We start from the raw sequence: 19,112 nt of genomic DNA, 5'->3' as shown, positions 1-19,112 counted from the left end.
AGATCCCAGTTTCTTAATGTTCTGTTTTAGCCAATGTGTATTTTCTATATTTCTGCCTTGTTCTTTTTAAACTATGTTTTCATGCATGTATGTAATTTTCATTGATATTTTTTTATTCAGTATCCATATATCTTGAACTGTGCTCTGATGTTCCTTGTATTTTATAGGTGGAATCCCAAGAGGCAGGATCATCCTTACTTCACCCAATTTAACCCATAAATTCAGCCTGGGAAGTGAGTCCCTTAGTGGTCCACTGATTGACTTTCAAAGAGTGTTTCTTGTGAGTGCAGATTTTCTAGATGTTTTAATTTATTGGTTCTGTTTTGTCCTTTGATGATTCTGAGTACGATTGTGATTTATTTGCCATTTTTGATCTTTTGTTCCAATATTGTCATTTATAAAGATTATGATTTTCCTTGTCCTTAAACCAAATATTTTTATGGTTTTCCCTTTCCCATGAAGGGCATCTTTGATATTTTGAGACTATAATAACAACAATAGTTAATAATTAATTATATTTATATAGAGCTTTTCTCACTACTCAAAGCATTTAGACAAAGGGAAACAACTTCAACTACTACTAATGTATAGCACCCACCTAGAAAATGTGACGGCAGCTAATATTGTACACGTATTACTACCACATATTAGCTATTGGGTGGAAAAAAGGTGAGAGAGATAGCCAATTAGAGACCGGGGATGATTAGGGGACCACAATAGATTAGGTTATAATAGGCAATTTAGCCAGGACATTGGGATAAACCTGACTCTTTCTGAAAGATGCCTAGAGATGCCCATTATAAAGTATATTTTGATTATTCGAAGCCAAAATCCTTTTTAGGCCTATGTAGGCCAAAAGAAGACAAACTTTGGGATCAAGCTTCCTTTTCTGCCAGGATAAGGCCATATCACATTAGATGACTTTCAGTGATTTTCTGTTGTAGCCTTCATTTATATAATGTTAGCACGTCACAAGCAGTTGGTTGGGCACTCCCATGAATATCCGTCGCCTAGTGTGACATACTCAGTTATTCACCCAAACTACTCTGCTACTCCCCCAACGAAATCAGACACATTTGGTTTTGTCTTCAGTCATGGTGAGCTCTGGGTGCATGAAAGATGACAGGCAGTGACTGCTCATGTGAAAGTATAATTCATATAATGCAGCAACAAGGAATGAGAACCTTCCATGTCATATACTGAAAAGAAGCTTGTCTGTCTGATGTCTCATATTTTACATACCATGACAGAATGAAAAGAAGAAAAAGGGCTGAGATTTTGTCAGAACTCACTACCTATTAAAGTTTTGTACAACACCAGCTCTGGCAGAAAGCACACTATTAGTTATCACAAAAAGGGGCAAGTACTACTGTGTTGGAAAAGCATTGTGCAATTACTAAACTGCAGTCATGCAAACTGACATGATCTGATGATGACATCATCAACTACAGTCTGCAAATCATACATACCCAACAACTAGATAGATAGATAGATAGATAGATAGATAGATAGACAGACAGACAGACAGACAGACAGACAGACAGACAGACAGATAGATAGATAGATAGATAGATAGATAGATAGATAGATAGATAGATAGATAGATAGATACTTTATTAATCCCAAGGGGAAATTCACATAATCCAATGACATAATGACATTTAGTAGCAGCTCGGGCCTGATTTATGGGCCTTTTTGAAGCATGCAGATCATAACACCTAAAAGCCGGCTCAGAAAATTAATCTGAAGATTAATTCAAGCGATTGATGATCCAGAAGAAATGAAAACGTAGTCATCAATGCCCAGTGTTATATTCTCAGACAGCTCTTTTTGTTGTATGGGAGATCCTGCATTTCATGCTTAAGGTCACGGACAGTGCTTGTCAATGCTGCATCATGAATTTATGCTTCTCTCCCATGAAGCTCTGAGATAACAGTAGAGTAATGTCGAAGAGTGGAGAGTGCTATTAATTATCTGCCTGATTCATAATGGATGCTACTTTGGCCTTTAATGGCTTAACGGCTATGACCTAGATTTTCTTAAAATACTTTTGCTCTTAGGTCATCAGTACTCTCACACCATTCACAACACTGGAAGTCATCTAATTATTCTAACATAAAACAAGCCTCTCTTCTTTCTATATAGCACATCTCTTTGTGCCAAACATTATAGTCCTTATTTAAGTACAAATATAAAAAGAAGAAATAGCAGATGCTTGTACTCTAAATTGAATGTGAAGAAAGCCAAGGTCATGGCTGTAATTCAAAGCAGGATTATCATCGATATTTGGAGGGACAACACTCAAAACGAACAAGTTTACAAATACAAATATTGGGGAACAATGGCTGATGACCTCAGACAGTAAGGTGGAATTAAGAGCTAGAACAGAAGAAGCACATTCTGCGTTTATAAAAATGAAAAACGATCTTTGTAACAAACGATTACATCTAAAACTGAAGCTTCAAATTCAAATTTGTTATATGTTGGCAACACTTCTTTACTGTTGCGAGTTGTGGATGTGTAAATCAGATATTCAACGCAGGAAAAATGCATTCCAGATGTGGACTTACAGGCGCACTTTGCACATATCATGGACAGAGAAAAACAATAATGAAGAAGTTCTACATAAATCAGGTAAAACCCTGGAGGTGGAAAATAAAATAAAAAGAAGAAAACTGAAATACTTTGGTAGGAAGACATGAAAAGTACAAGATATTACACTATACTAAGAAGCACATGGACCTCCAGTCCTCAAATAATGGTGGTTCATAGAGAGGAGGCTGAAAATTTCAAATTTGGCCACAAATTCCTTCATTTTCAATATGAATAAATACTGCCCCACAGTGCAAAAATTACAGATGTAAATTTCATACATAGTTCATATTTCAGCCAAACTTTGATTTAAGGATTTAAAACCAATGTTTACTTCTGGGCAGAAATGGTGCGTTTTTGACAATTTCCTCATTCGTCTCCATTGTTGTTCTTGTATTTTGTATCATGGAGTATCTCTAGTATGACAACGAGCCATTGTATTAATCAACTGCTCAATGGTTCTATACTCAAGCTTACCTCTCAGCGTTCTTGTCACTGAAGCTGTCGATTTCACCCCTGGAATCCTTTTCACAGAATCATGATGTGTAACACCCTATTGTGTAAGCATAATGATTACATTGTCTTGAAGACAGGAGCATACATCCATTTGTGCAAGACCATTTGTACGTCTTTGTCATGCATACATTCTGTATCCAATACTTGATGATCTATAGATGACACTGCTGTTCTTCTTCCTATGAGTGGCCTCATCAACACACCTCACACTCAACACACTCTCCACTGTTCTTTTGCTTTCTGCCATGCCACCCTCTTGAGTAATTTTCTATAAGAAAGATGTGAACACTGATAACTGTAGGTTGCCACTACCTACATTTTTTTGTGTACCACTGTGTATCACGTCATTAGCTTTTGATTAAGAGCAAGATCAAGGATCTAGCCTGGATTTTTAGTAAGTAATTGTGTGACCGATCAATACAGCCCTAAGCTTTTAATATTGTGAGATTTTTGAACTCTTTTGCGATTCTCCCAACATGGTTGATGTGGCTGTCAAGGGTTCCTTTTCCATCACCACCAAGGCAACTGCAACTTCCTAGCTTCCAAGCGTAACACATCTCTCGCCCAATGGTTGTGTCAGGGAACATTCTAATCTGGCCACTAACCTGGCCCCGTCACTGCTGGCTTGCTGTGTCTATGTGTATTGAAGTGGTAGGTCCCGTTTAAATAAATGCCATGAAAGTTCATCTTTTGATTGGAATAAAATTGGTTTTCTTGAAGTCTTTGGACTTAGCGTCTTCTCTAAATATATATATATAGATTACAGAAGGAAAGACTGACAGAAATGTGCAGGAGGAAAGAGAAGAACATCTTGGATAAGTAATACAGAGTGGTGCAGGGAAATGCGAAATTTTGGAACTAGGAATTGGCAACCCAGGGGTGTTGGCAGTTGTTTGGGACCAATGCGGCCTCATTTAGAACCCCTTGTCATTAATTATAATGGAGTAGTGGAGTGGTGCACAACGAGCATTCGACGTGAAAGCCTTTTACAACATAAGAATGGTGATAGTGTGACTGCTGTGCAAAGGGAATTTCACCGTCATATCGCGCAACAGTGACATTCCATGGCCCCCAAGATCCCCAGATCTCACTGTTTGTGATTTTTTTCTGTGGGGACATCTTAAAAGCCAAGTGTACCACAGACCCCCTGCAACCATTGCTGAACTAAAAAGGAGGGTTGAAGAGGAAATCGCTGGCATTCCTCTTGACATGTTACATCGAGCAAAGCAGAGTTTCCAGAATAGGCTGTCAGAATGTGTACGAAGAAATAGACAACACCTTCATGATGTTTACTGAAAAACATAAAATTAATATTCAATGAATATTGATTACCATCATTTATTCCATATCCTGTACAATAACTTTTAATCATTAAATGTATTTTGTAATATGTTTATTTGTGCATTGAACATCAATTGAAAATTTAACATTTCCGTGCACCACCCTGTATAAGAGACTGGACAGGATTTCACAGAAAACAACTGATACACAGAGATGAAGATACTCCAAACTATTTATACTAAATAGAAAACAGGTCTGTCTTGGTCCTGCCTTTAACCTGTTGCTTCTGGGATAAGTTCTGGCATTCCATGACCCCACGCTGCATATGAGAATGCTACATTATATTATGTTAAAGAAAAAGTCAAGACTAAAAGAAAATGAAGTTGTTCTACAAGCTTCGATAAGAGAACAAATGTGTGACTTCTTTATCACATGCCAATATCAATGCACATCAGCCCTGCTTTCAAAGATTACCTTTTAAGGGCCATTTAAAATATTGCACATTCCAAGCTTTCCTACATTTCAGCTTGCAGAAGACTGAAAATGTTGCCAATTAGTACCCAAATGTCACTTCATTTCTGTCAATTGAAAACTCAGACAGAGAAGCGCAAGAACTCGAATCAATTGTAGCTTTGTTAAAAGCTAAAATGTAAAAGAAAAAAATATATATATGGTATATATGTATTTGTTGATTTTTTTTTATTGTTTCAGATCTGAAAGTTTGCTCATTGTGGAACTGCTGAGCTTGTTGGTTATTTTCAATCAGACTTCACAAAAGAGAATACAAAGTCAACTGCTGTTTTGTAGTTCCATACAAATTAAGCTCACTGCATTTGCCGAAGCACTTAAGTTTTGCAATTAACAGCAGGAGGCTATGAAGCTTATAGCTTACAAGGTATTTGAAGGGGGATAAAAAGCAAAATTAGACCATGTGTTTCCACGGAAACGAAAAATGCCGGAAGGAATCAGGCTAGATTTGGAGCTTTTAATTTTGTCGATCATTATAAAGTACAAAGCGCAGGGCCAGGCTATCACACCCACTTATCTAGCACTGGAGGTCACCAATTAAAGCTTAGGCTAAGGCCGGGGAATTAAAAAAGGATTTGAGATTAGGCACAATAATGATCCTCAAAAGAAGATTAGCTCTTGTCTCTTTTGACCAAAGAGCCCTCATTACTGAGACCATTTCCTTGGTGTGAACATTCTATGTCCGCTTAATTTATCTTCTCAGACACGAGTGATACATGATCATGGGAGGCGTAGGTGTAAAATAGAAAAAAACTTAATAGCAATGAACCATTTAATTATTGAAATGAAATAGAAAAAATCCTAAAGTAGAGCAAAGAGAGATGTCATGTTCATACAAGTGATCATGTTTCACTTTTCAACTGAATGGGAATGAAGACAGAAGTCAGATAGTCCACTGTTTAAGTTTTTCTTCCATCTACTTTCTAGAGAAAACCCAAGCAAAATGACACCTTTTATTGGCTAACTAAAAAGATTACAACATGCAAGCTTTTGAGGCAACTCGGGCCCCTTCTTCAGGCAAGATGTATTATAAAATGGAGTATATCTTGCCTGAAGAAGGGGCCCGAGTTGCCTTCGAAAGCTTGAATATTATAATCTTTTTAGTTAGCCAATAAAAGATGTCATTTTGCTTGGCTTTTCTCCACATTCATAATGACTAACACAGTACAACACCCTAATACTACATCCACTTTCTAGCAAGTTTGTAGAAAGCCAGAGTCCATCACACTAGCACTAAGTTTTGGGCAGGACCCAATCCTGGATAGGATGCTACTTTACAGGAAAATGATTTGTACACTGTGGCAGGAGGCTGGGGGCCAGACCCAGCCGGGACGCCTGGAAGGATCGGGAGGCGATCTATACGTCCCCGGAGCCACGAGGGGCCAACTGCTCTGGATAGTGAGGTGACCACAGGGAAGTAGCAGGGAGGCTCAAACCCGTGGGGGCCCGTGGCTATCGCCAGGGGGTGCCCCAAGCCTCATAAAGCCTGAGAAATCTGCACTTCCACCACATTTGGGAAGGTGGAGGAAGAACCTTCCAGCGATGCCCGGAGTGCTTCTGGGTGCTCATGCGGCACTTCCACTGCACCAGGAAGTGCCGCCAGAAGAATGTCAGCAAGCACCTGGAACACGTCCGGGTGACTATAAAGGGGGCCGCCTTCCTACGGAGGAAGAGTCGGGATTTGGAGGTGGACGAAGCTCCAGCGACAGAAGGAATAAAGGTGGCCCACAGACGTTTGAAAGGCCCGTGTTTAGGGGTGTTTAGTGAGGGAGCACTGTGTGCTGTGTTGGGGACATGCTCTGAATAAACATGTGTGTTTTTGGACTTATAATGGTGTCTGTCTCATGGTGTTCGGGCGACCTCTCACAACACCCACACCCACTAGGGCAGTGGCTTTCAAAGACCGGGTTACGGACGACCAGTTCATGTGGTTCACAATTTGACAATCATTAGTGCAAATTGACTTTTAGATTGCTCAGATAGGTTAGCCCATTATGTACCTACTTAAGGCAATGTCACATTAGACGACTTATCTTGTGATTTATTCAGTCATAGGCGTCATTCACACAGTCTTAACGAGTCGGAAATTGGCGGAATGCTCCTGTAAAGGCCAGTCACATACTCTAACATACCCAGCTACTTACTTCAACTAGTCCAAGACTCGCCACGACAAAATCAAACAGTCGTAGGGGTGAGCTCTTTCAGCATGAGAGCTGGCAACCAATGAAGGCTCACCCAAAAGTACAATGCAGCGATGAGAAATAAAAAATGAGGACATTTTGAACTTGCAAACAGTCTTATGTCTTGTGTTTTACGTACCACAGCAGAATGAGGGAAAAAGGGCTGAGATTGCAGCTGAAATCACCATACCTGCTATTAACCCTCCGTACAGCGCCAGCTTCATCAGACTGTATGATATTGGCTGTCAGAAAAAGGGGAGGGCACAACTGTAACACGGTCGTTAAATTTGACATACCCAGCAATTTTCAGTTGTGCAATGAGATTAGCAGCTGCCTTCAACAAATCTGGCATACTCTCCAACTAGAAACCGTATAATGTGACATTGGCATTAAGCATTTATTCATAACAACCAAGGCTGCTAGCCAACATCAGTGTTAACTAAATCAATATCCTTAAAATGTGAAAAATGAGTCTACTATCACTGTAGAGCACAAAATCTAAGTTTCTTGTGGACGGTGACAACTTTTATTTCAATTCCATGCCATTCTGTTCCACTACTGTTTGCTTGTTGTGGTCGACACTCTATCTCACATTTGTCTGTCTGTCTCCTACACGCAACACCTCTTCAACTTCAGTCTCTCTCCAGTTCAGCCGATCTTGGTATTGTTCACTGCACAGGTCTCTCATCTGAGCTCACTTTGATGTCAGCCAGGAGAGGCCACATCTGGTCGAGTCAGTTCTTTAACTCTGTGCCTGCTGTTAATTGATTTTCATGGCTTATAATGGATCACTGGCTGAAATCCAGCAGTTTGGAATGCAAATGCATCAATGCTGGATTAAAATTGTAATATTTTTCACATAAACATCTTTCGTTAAACAAATTTGGGAAATGTAATGTGGAATTACGCTATCAGGTGACTATCAAACATAAGTTCTCTGTTACTAGATTTGAATTTAGCAAAGTGGTCCCCAGTCTGAAATACCTTGAGCACCACTGATCTAGGGTCAGCAATTAACCTGACATTTCCGTCTTTAGGATCAGGATATGGTAAATTTTTAATGACTTCTTTTTGGAAATAGGAATGTGTTAATAATACCAGGGGATTGAGATTTCAGAAATCAGAGATACCTCATTTATATTTGTGTCCTTATCCAAGACAGAGGAAGTTGTGAATTAGTTCTGTTTTTTTGAAATATACAAAATTTGTGTTGTAGACATTTACATTATAATGGCAAAATAGCATGTTTTAATTGATAATTAGTAATACATCAATTTAAACAACCTGCTTAGTTTAATTCTAGCACTGTGAGAAAGTAGAGGCCATCTTGACAGCATCAAGAACAAGGAAGGGTCCAACTAAGTGCAGTCCCGTTCAGAGGACTCTCAATTAAAATAAACTAAGTGTCTATGGTAGGTGGGAAAAGTGTGAAGAAAATGCAAACTCAGTGCAGACACTGACTGGGATTTCCAGTCCAACAATCCTAACCACTGTGCCAACTTATTTTATGGCATGTGGCGTCATATTCCAGTGTTCATTAATTACAAAACTGGACTTTCAGATAAGCAATGGAATTCAGCCACCCATATTTGTTTTTCTTCATTCTGTGTAAAACATATCATAATTCATTTGTATTGTACAATCTACACAATGTAAGAAGTCGCTATATAGCGCCTGACCCAGCACAGCTTGGACGCGGGAAGCACGTGTAAAATAAAAAGACTTTTAATTATCTTCAGCTGGAGGGCACGTCTTCCCTGTAGTCCCTCCAGCCACAACACAGTCCCAAGCACTAGTAACCACCAGTAAAGCACAAGTACTTTCTTCTCCTTGGCACCACCACTCCGCCCTATCAACCTTGTCCTCCTCCACCCGGCTCCGGCTGATGAGTGGTGGTTGCTGGCTCTTTTTATAGTTCACCCAGAAGTGCTCCAGGTGTTTGATCACTGAGTTCCGGTGGCAGGTGTGATGAATCTGTTGCCCATACGGGCTCAGGAGTCCCAAACACAGCACCTTCTGGTGGTACTTGCGGTACCCAACAGGGCTGCACCCAACTCCAATTACCAGGGAGCCCTGTGGGAAACCAAGGCACTGCTCCAGCCCAGGGGGGCGGCCATCTTGCATCCAGGAGGAGGTATTGCACTGTCCAGGGCTGCCCGGCTGGGCACCTGCCACAACATATACAGTGCCTAAAAAAAGTATTCAACTCCTAGCAAAGTTGTTAAATTTTATTTTTATACAACATTGATTCAGTGTATTAAATTTGGAAGTTTTGACATTGACCAGCAAGAAAAAGACTCTTTACTGTCAAAGTGAAAACAGATCTCTGCAAATAATTACAAATATAAAACACAAAATAATTGATTTCATTAGTAATATGACACACCTAGTGGCGACCTTCCAGCACAGTTTCCCCATTTCCAAAGTATCACAAACTTGCCCCTTTTTCTGACAGCCAACAGTGTGCTGCCTGAAAGACCTGGTACCGTACCGAATGCTTTCCAGGTATGACTGGTTCAACTGTAATCTCACCTCTTTTTTACTTTTTTCCTTTCTGTTATGGTAGGTAAATCATGTGACATCATACAGACAAGCCCCCTTGTTACTTGTTACTTCATCATATCCATCCAATTTCCGGGTGAGCAATCACATACACAAAGCCCACCCTTACGACGTGAGACAAGAACAATCTTGTTTGATGTTATGAGCTGCAGACTGGGCAAACTGAGTAGCCGGGTATGTTACACTACACAACCAAAGGTAATGGAAGTATGCTGTACTGCAACTGCCCTGACTCATTAAGATCATGTAAATACAGTCAGCAACTACAAATTGCTGGAAAAGCCATGAAATGTGACAGCAGTAACGGTCAAAGCCCATTTGGAGCTCTAGGTGAGGTGAACAGATGTTGCCTCTCGTTGTCCATAGCGGGTACTCAGTATTATCAGACTTCAAAGACCTGTATTCCCCCTCAGTGTCCGAAGCATGTGTCCTTTCAGTAGCACAAATGGCATCCCTTTGTGTATATACTGCAGACTTTAAAAGAGCGTACACCCCTTGTTATACGGAGCGTGCGCACTTTTACTTTAATAAACAGCACCCAGTAGGTAACAGTACCCACTCAGTATCATCAGAGTATCATCACCCCCTAACTTTAATAAATGGTGTCCCTCAGATGACGGTGGCTTCTGTGCCACTTAATGGATTGACCAACTAGGTGTGACAGAGCCTTTATTCTAATCAATGCATAATAAGTATGAGATTATTAAGATTAGTGGTTTCTTTCTTGTAACCTATTATATATAATAAATATGTTTGTCACTCGTGTTCAAGGGAATATATACAATGTCCATTTTTTCAAGTGTGTAAAAAAGGAAAAAATTGAAAGGAGCTGTCTTATCATGACAGACTTGAATGTTAAGTGCTCCAGAAAGACAAAGCAGAGCTAATTTTATCTTCAGTAATTCAGCATCTTGACAAAATGCACTGATAGTTCATCAAGTGAAAAAGAAAACTGAATGACAGCCCAAACACAAAGTTCTCCAAAAATGTGACACACAAAAAATGACTTGTATCAAAATTGTCTGCCAGTTAATTAAAATAGTGCATAAAGGAAGGAAAACAATGCAGCTGTCAAATTCAAGTACAACATCCTAATATACTGGAAGTGTGTTTGGGATACTGACCTTTTCTACAGTCAGCAATTTCCCTTTCTTGCACAGGCAGCAGTTTCTAATAAGTGTGGCTGTGGACTTGCCGTGTGCACTTCCGTTCCCAATTACAGCACATGCTGTCATGCAGCACGGAAAGGATTTTGTATGGTATGCATATTGCTATCTGTTTGAACCTGAATATTTTACTCATTATTCAAAAAAAATCTTTTTGTTTAACATTTGACATAAACAAATTGCATAACAATACAAAAACACTCCTAAGAAAAGAAAAGAAAAATTATATGGGTTAACAAATTATTGGTAGCTTTGGGGGTCAAATAGTTCTAATAAACCAAACATTACTGTGCCAAAAAAACAGAAGAAAACATCTTCACATAAACAGGAGAGTTTGTCCTACGCAAAGCTCATTGATTTCTATTCATCGACCTTTTTCAAAATATTAAGATTTGAATGTACCCAAATTACCAAGATAGATAGATAGATAGATAGTATGGCTGGGGGTGATCTGGCTGGGACGTCCCAGAGGACCGGAGGAGGGTTTACGCCTCCCCCAGACCACATGAGGGCGACCGCCCTGGTGGCTATGGGGACCACGGGTACAGAGCTTTGAAGCTCAACCCTGTAGGGGCCCGTGGTTACCTAGGACGAGACAAGGTCTTGGTGGAGAGGAAAGGTGTGACCCATCATTTGCGCGATAGACATATGCGCGCCGAAAAAATAGCGCAGATTAAAACGCACCGTCAAAATCACGCCGACAAAATCGCCCTGACAAAATCGCGAAAGTTTCATTAAATATGAATTACTAATTTAAAGCATGTATAATAATGTTTATTTTAGAAGTCAATATTATGAGACGCGGCATGCAGATAGTCCTTAAGATCACACCCTGCATATGTAGGAAGCATTGCAGCAAGGGCGTCCCACTCTCTTGGCCTCTCTCGCGATTTTGTCGGCGCGCATTTGTCGAAAACTAGTTAGAGGCTTTGTCGGTGCTCATTTGTCGGTCGCGGTTTTGTCAGGGCGCATATGTCTATCGCACTTTTGTCGGTGAACCGAGGAAAGGAGAGAGAGAGGCCTGAAGACAGAGACAAAAGGCATTGTGAGGCCTGAACTTTTGGGGTAGTTTTGGGGTTGCGTGGCACTTTACTGTATATAGAATGTATAATAAATGTGTGTGGGTTGAACCATCGCTGTCCACCTGTCTGTGACCGGGCCGAGCTCCACAATAGATAGATAGATACTGTAACACTTATTAATGCTTAAGTGATTTTTTCCCAAACCAGGTCTCATTTGTGTTCAAAGTCTCTGAAGTCTCTAAAAAGTGAATATTTAAGTAACTGCTGCTATCTACACTGTTACTTCCCTCAGTAATGTCACTTATTGTTTCAACGTGTTATCAAATAACTTGTGAAGTGAACCTAACCTGGAAGGTACCTCAAGGTTCTTAAAATACGCTTTTTCTTTGTCATTATAAGTTACTAAGTGTTGATCGATAGACAAAAATGGCAAGTTTATCCATTTAAAATTTAATCTACAACACAATAAAGTGGGCAAAAAGTACTAATACAAAAATACTTTCTCAATCCACTGTATATTAGGATAACTAAGTCCGCCTTACCGTTGTACAGGTTTTTTCTAAATTTAAATCCTGAAAGAATTATAGGCATCCATTCTTTACATTGGAAAAGTGATTTTCTATTTGCTTGCCTTTACACCAACCTGACTATATGCTAGCTTGTGTAAATCAATACCATGTCACTTTTCAAGCAGTGCAGTTCCCTGTGGTTTACATTAATACCTACAACACTGCACAGCTTCACATGCACTTGCTTTTATATGGTAATACCACCCAGTGATTCGAATGCTGTGCTAGAGATTCAGATTTCTGCAGAATCTGAGTGTTTGGTATTTATTCTTTGTGCTCTTTCATGGCTCTTTGACTAAACAAAACTCAGTAATAGAAGAAATATAAAGAAGCAACACTCATAATGTATGTGCAAAAAGAAAACAAATTATGCAATACTGTTCAATTACTTTTTATTGCATGTGTCCATTTCATAGAAATAAACCTTTTGATGTTATTGATGTTATTTATTCATTCAGCATAGTGCTATTTGTTAAGCTTATTAAGTGTTGATTATTTCTGTGATTAGGAGGAAGTTTTCATAGCAAATCCCCATGCTCAGAAATACAATAAATAAGTAAGGAATAAACACAAATTGTAACTTCATGAACAAATTAAATTATAGGAATGGAGACACAAAGGGGCAAGGTAAAAAGAAAGAAAACCCTATTGCTTCTCTGGACCTGCCTTAATAAGTCACGCATCTTTCAACAACATGCATCTCATGCTACCACTCGGCATAAATCTCACTCCGCTATTTATGAAAAATAAACTTACACAATCTAAAAGGCAAAAAGTAGACATTTTTAGAAAAAAAGATCACATGATTTGAGTTTGCATCTGTCATTAAACCAATGTGTCTGTATCCATCCGTCCATTATCCAACCCGCTATATCCTAAATACAGGGTCACGGGGGTCTCCTGAAGCCAATCCAAGCCAACACAGAGCGCAAGGCAGGAAACAAACCCCGGGCAGGGCGCCAGCCCACCGCAGAATGTGTCTGTATGTAATTTGGTATTTATCCTAGCATTGCCAAATGAATTATTTGGTTTAAACACACCTGGTATAAGAGAATAATAGGATCTGAATATGCATATGCAGCTGGCACGTGAGAACGTTACAAATCACATTAGATTTGTACTCAGATCTTATGACTGCTCTGCGCTATATCAGACAGATGGCAGAGGTTCATGCAGAAAATTATTTGTTACAAGCCGTGGCAGAATATAACTGTTGAAGAAAGTGAACTGTGCAGACAAATTAGGATAATATGCAGCCTGAAGCTATGGAATTCTGGTGAATTCCATTTGTGCCCTGCAAGGTAAATGTCAAAAGTCCACCCACAATGGCTGTTGTGAGCAGACAAGCAAACATGAAACATATCCTTACCTTAAGAAAATAATTTTATGAATCTGTGATAAAACTTGTTACTTCCAGATTACATTCATTGGCCAGAAGCATTGCTCAGAAATGCAGAAGGCATGTTTCTTAAATCAAAACCTTTGTTGTGTCACGCATGCACATCTGAAGAACACTACCCAAGCGCTTCCCAGGTATGTAAAACCTCCCTGGGCCGAGAGGGAGCACTGGCGCTAATAACCTTCTCATTTCATTCCTCCACAGTGTTGAGAAACCCTCCAAATGAGGGCACTGACCTCACCCATTCTGATCCCAGAGCATCACAGGGATGATCACTCAGAAGGTGGTGTCATTAACCATGGAGACAACATAGAGAGAGGAGATCCAAGTTTAATGAATCCAATGCCATAGCTGAGCGAACAGAGGCTACTTGGCTACATGGCACTTGTTTTTGTTTATAGTGTTCACGCCACCGATCATTGTTTTTTCGAAATTGTTACTTAACGGAGAGGGTCGTGTTGGCACCCCAGATCACTCAGGTTTTTGTCAACCCTTCTTCCCTCGGCCTCCACAGCTGCTGTGCTTATTCAGTAAGTTTTAAAGATTTTGTTTTCACCTTTGGTCCCTGGCCCCATTCACATTCATTTTAAAATGTATGTCCAGGTATGGTATTTTTTAAAATTCATTAAAAATGTGTCCACTTTACAAAACAATTGTATGTGTCAAATGAACATATACCATGACCGTGAAGAAATAACTTTGGCTTGAAAAATACCATAATTATCCATTAATCCAAGTTCACAGTCACAGGAAGGGGTTTTAGATGCAAGGATGAAACTAACCCTGAAGGGGGCACCTGTACAATATAACATAGCACTTTCACGCCTTATTATTTCAATTGAGGATTGCAGAGGGCTGGAGCCCATACCTGGGTATATGAATGGAAAAGAAAGCAATCCATCATAATAAGGGTAGCTCTGCCAAGGTAGTCGAGGTAGATGGTTTTTGGCAGGACAGATTTTGTCAACTCTAATGGACATATCCGTTGGTGTTGTGAGGGTATGGCCTTTGGTAGTCTTTGACCTCCTTGCCCTCCGATCTGACATTTGAACATTAGAACAATCTAGACGACAATAGGCCATTCAGCCTAACAAAGCTCACCAGTCCTATCCACTTACTTCTTCCAAAAAAAAACTTAAGTCGAGTTTTGAAGGTCCCAAAAGTCCTACCACACTATTGGGTAACTTATTCCAGGTGTCTGTGGTTCTCTGTGTGAAGAAAAACTTTCTAATGTTAGTGTGAAATTTACCCTTAACAACCATGTCCCCATGTTCTTGTAAACCCATTTTAAAATTACAGTCTCGATCCACTGTACTTCCACTTCAATCATGTCACCTCTTAATCTTCTTTTGCTTAAACTGTAAAGGCTCAGCTCTTTTAATCTTTCCTCATAATTCATCCCCTGTAGCCCTGGAATCAGCCTAGTCGCTCTCCTTTGGATGTTTTCTAGTGCTGCTATGTCCTTTTTGTAACCTGACATATAGGAACGACTTGTGTGAGTGTGAAATGGGAACACTCCAACTGTTCTCCGAACTAACAGCCAGGTTCAACTCACGTGGATCTCCAAGGGCTCCTTAAGCCAACTTTGATCGGAAATTTGGGATTTGTTTGTGACTTGCGCAGAACTTTTAAGAAGACCCCACCCCAACCATCACCCGCGCCGATCTCCTCTTCGTAATAATGTCGTTTACAATTGCTTTCAAGATTCTGTGGTTTGTACGCAACATTTTTACTTTTGCCTAGGGCAGCGCAGCAAAGAATGCTAGAGCTGGTACTGATCACAGTGCCCACTCATAAACGCAATCTCACTTGAACAATCTGAACTCACTAATTAACCTAACATACATATCACTGGGGATGAAGACTTGGCATACTTGGAGACACAGGAAAAATGTGTAAATTCCACACAGATAATGACCAAGGATATGGAATTCATGAGGCAGTAGCTACAAGAATGGTGCAATTCTGCCAGTCCAGCTCTAAACATTATTTTTTTTAAAATGATCTGCATGAATATCCCCTAAATTTGTAAAGGATAAGCAGATTGAGAAACTAGATATATAGAATTATGAAATATGGTAGAACACTAGTATTTCAGTGGTGGGGAACTGTGATGAAATGTGTGTTTTTGACTTTCAAGTGAACCTTAATATTTAATAATGCTACCCTGAGTAGGTTATAATGTTATTCTTACATCATAAAATGTATGCCGTATATATAAAAATTTGAAAGGTACAATTCTTCTCTTATCAAAAATATATCGGACACTGTAACTCCAAAACAGCATTTTCACAAAGAAATATGTGTCTTTCTGTACAGAAGAACTTGCCTGCAAGAAGGATCACTAATCAGAATATGATTATGTGGTGTCTCGCATGCCTAAGAAAGCTGACCTGGACTGGGCTTGATCCTGCATCCTCATATCTTCTGAATATCACATCAAATTTACGTTCTCTTGATTATACCTGTCTGTCAGTTGTGTGATCTTAGAAAACTCACACACACACATACACTCAGACATATCATAGTGCATAGTGTAAAAGGAAACAAAGTATCATGTCTTAATGACTATTGCCCATCTGTGGCTATGAAATGCTCGGAATGCCTCGTGGTAATTAACATCAGCAGTGCTTTTCCAGATTCCCTAGACACACTTCAGTTTCCATATGATTGCACTTTTCCTTTTTCTTTATTTGCCTTTATTATTTTTTATAGAGAAAAGGACTATTAAACAAAATTACAGCACACTAGTTGCTAGTAGCAAATAAAACTTCATTCTGGTGTATTTCTACTATTTTTTAATCATGGCAGGCATTTTTCTGTGGAAGTGAAAGGCAAAAGATGGGTCTTTTAGCATTGGCCAGTATTACATAATCCATTCATCCATACATTATCCAACCCGCTATATCCTAACTACAGTGTCATGGGGATCTGCTGGAGCAAATCCCAGCCAACACAAGGGCGCAAGGCGAGAAACAAACCCCAGGCAGAGCGCACACACACACACACACACACCAAGCACACACTAGGTTCAATTTAGGATCGCCAATGTACCTAACCTGCATGTCTTTGGATTGTGGAAGGAAATCCACGCAGACATGGGGAGAACATGCAAACTCCAGGCAGGGAGGACCGGGAAGTGAACCCAGGTCTCCTAACTGCGAGGCAGCAGCGCTACCCACTGCACCACCATAACGAGAAAGTATTCAGACCCCTTCATTTTTTCACATTTTGCTATGTTGTTGTGTTGCAGCCTTGCACTTAAATCATCCATCCATCCATTATCCAACCCGCTATATCCTAAAAAAATACTGAAGATGCAAGACATGAGACTTGGTGCCTTCTTTCCACATGCTGCTTATTTTCAAGTATAATTACATGCAACAAGTCAGAAATGAAATTAAAAGGCAGTGAAGCATTATAAAATAAATGTTTAATCAAAGGAACCTTGCTATGATCTTTGCCAAGCTGTACAGTGTATTTTTTTTAATTCACTGTGTGTTTTGCTCAGTCTACTGTAAGCCAAAGTAGACATGCAGAGCAGAGGGCAGAAATGTGTTTCTTCCTCAATTGTATTAAAGGCCACAATTGATTTTGTTCTAATTTAGAATTTTTATAAATCTGATCAAAACAAACAGTTCATGCTAATAAATGCAGGACACCACACCTCTACTTCACTAAACCTTAGACTTTAAAGTACAGTAATAAATGTGTTTCATAGAGTAGTTAATTAAAAGAAAGGAAGTCTCAGAAACTGTTCAATAAAACATTTTGGCAACAAAACTTTCATTTTAAAAAGGAATGTGTGCGTTTGTACTACACTCCTTAAGAGAAAAGAAATGAAAACTGGAATACTGCAAGAAGAACTACTACAGATGGGCAATATCAAATAAAAGTTGAAAAAGTTAAACTGGCAGAAGACCAAGCAATTCAAAAAATGATAAGAAAAAGCAGACTGACATGGGTTTGGTAGAAGATGAGTTTTTTTTTTTTTTAAAAGAATAGATTCTTGCATTTTTAATCAAAAATAAATAATGGATTACAGACTGAATTTCTAAACATTATTTGTATCTTGCTTTAAACTTAATTTTACTGTCCTTATAATATCCATTGAAACATTCAACCATTGATTTTTTGTAACTTAATTATGCTGGTTTAATTTTTGCAAGAAAAAAATCAAGTAATTAGTATTGTAATTCTTATAAGAGGGTTGATTTTAATTTCTGATATAGAATATATAGCATTGTTCCACAAAAAGTAAGAATGCATTATATTTGTGCAGCCTCTAGAATTTAAAGGAATACACCATCCAAAATAATATTTTTTATGTTACTTACCGTATGCAGTAATGGCCAGAAAGCATTTTAATTTCATTTTTATGCAGAACAGAGATAACAAAGTTTCTGATACAACAGGCATCTATGTGGATTAATGTGAATTGTTGAAATTCGTCAAAGCATTTTTTGCAGTAAATTTGCCAAGTTTGTTGGAGACCTCTCAGGAGTGCGTTAACATATCATAATCTCTTGGACCAATAGCATGAGTTTTCAGCATTCAACTTATATGACCAACATTATAAAATACCAGACTTTTCCGCGGGAGAACTTATCCGCGAGTATATACAGTAATACTGATCATAGCAGTGGGCTTAAAATTTGTGGAAAACTTGCAAATACACTTAAACACAAAACGTGCATGCAGAAGGAAACAGGAAATGTGTTGGTACATATTAAGACACTAATATGTATTTATCATATGAATATGAAAAATACATATTAGTGTCTTAAAGGTAACGTCTTTTTGTATGTGATCTATATGTAATACTTGAGCCTGTTTCTTTAATAATATTACCCTGATTGCTATGCAGTTTATGCAGACTGAAAGGAGTGAAGAATCCACGTGCTTCAGTATTGCACTTATTTGGTAGGTGCGACAGTAAATGAAAGAAAGTGCCAGGGGAAAAAAAACAAAACATATTGGTTCAAGGCGAGTACCTGCAATCTAAACTGTTGAGGAGTAAGCCTTAGTGAATTCAGGCTTCCTGTCTGCCAGAATGAGAGCAGAATGTCAGTGAATCGATAGAACTAAGGCACAGAGTGAAAGCCTCGACAAAGTGCACAGTGAGACTGGAAACTGCTCTTGAAGCCACCTCACAAGTTAGTGTGGCTGACCACTGCGCTACATCTTTCCATTTCCAACATCCATTAAACAACCTAGCTATACACAGAAACAATTGATAATTGGTAAATTTACCGATTTACATTCTTAAGAAAAAACACATGATTTCATAATTAATT

General features: G+C 39.1%; 1 protein-coding gene across 2 annotated transcripts in view; it reads right to left on the bottom strand.

Moving 5' to 3' along the window:
• Positions 1-19,112, bottom strand: part of khdrbs3 (KH domain containing, RNA binding, signal transduction associated 3) — a 526,056-nt gene that overhangs the window by 399,421 nt on the left and 107,523 nt on the right. The gene's annotated exons all lie outside the window — the stretch shown is intronic.

The sequence above is a fragment of the Polypterus senegalus genome, chromosome 15 (genome assembly GCF_016835505.1).
Source record: "Polypterus senegalus isolate Bchr_013 chromosome 15, ASM1683550v1, whole genome shotgun sequence".
Lineage (NCBI taxonomy): Eukaryota > Metazoa > Chordata > Cladistia > Polypteriformes > Polypteridae > Polypterus > Polypterus senegalus.
This window is presented reverse-complemented; position numbering and strand designations above follow the sequence as displayed.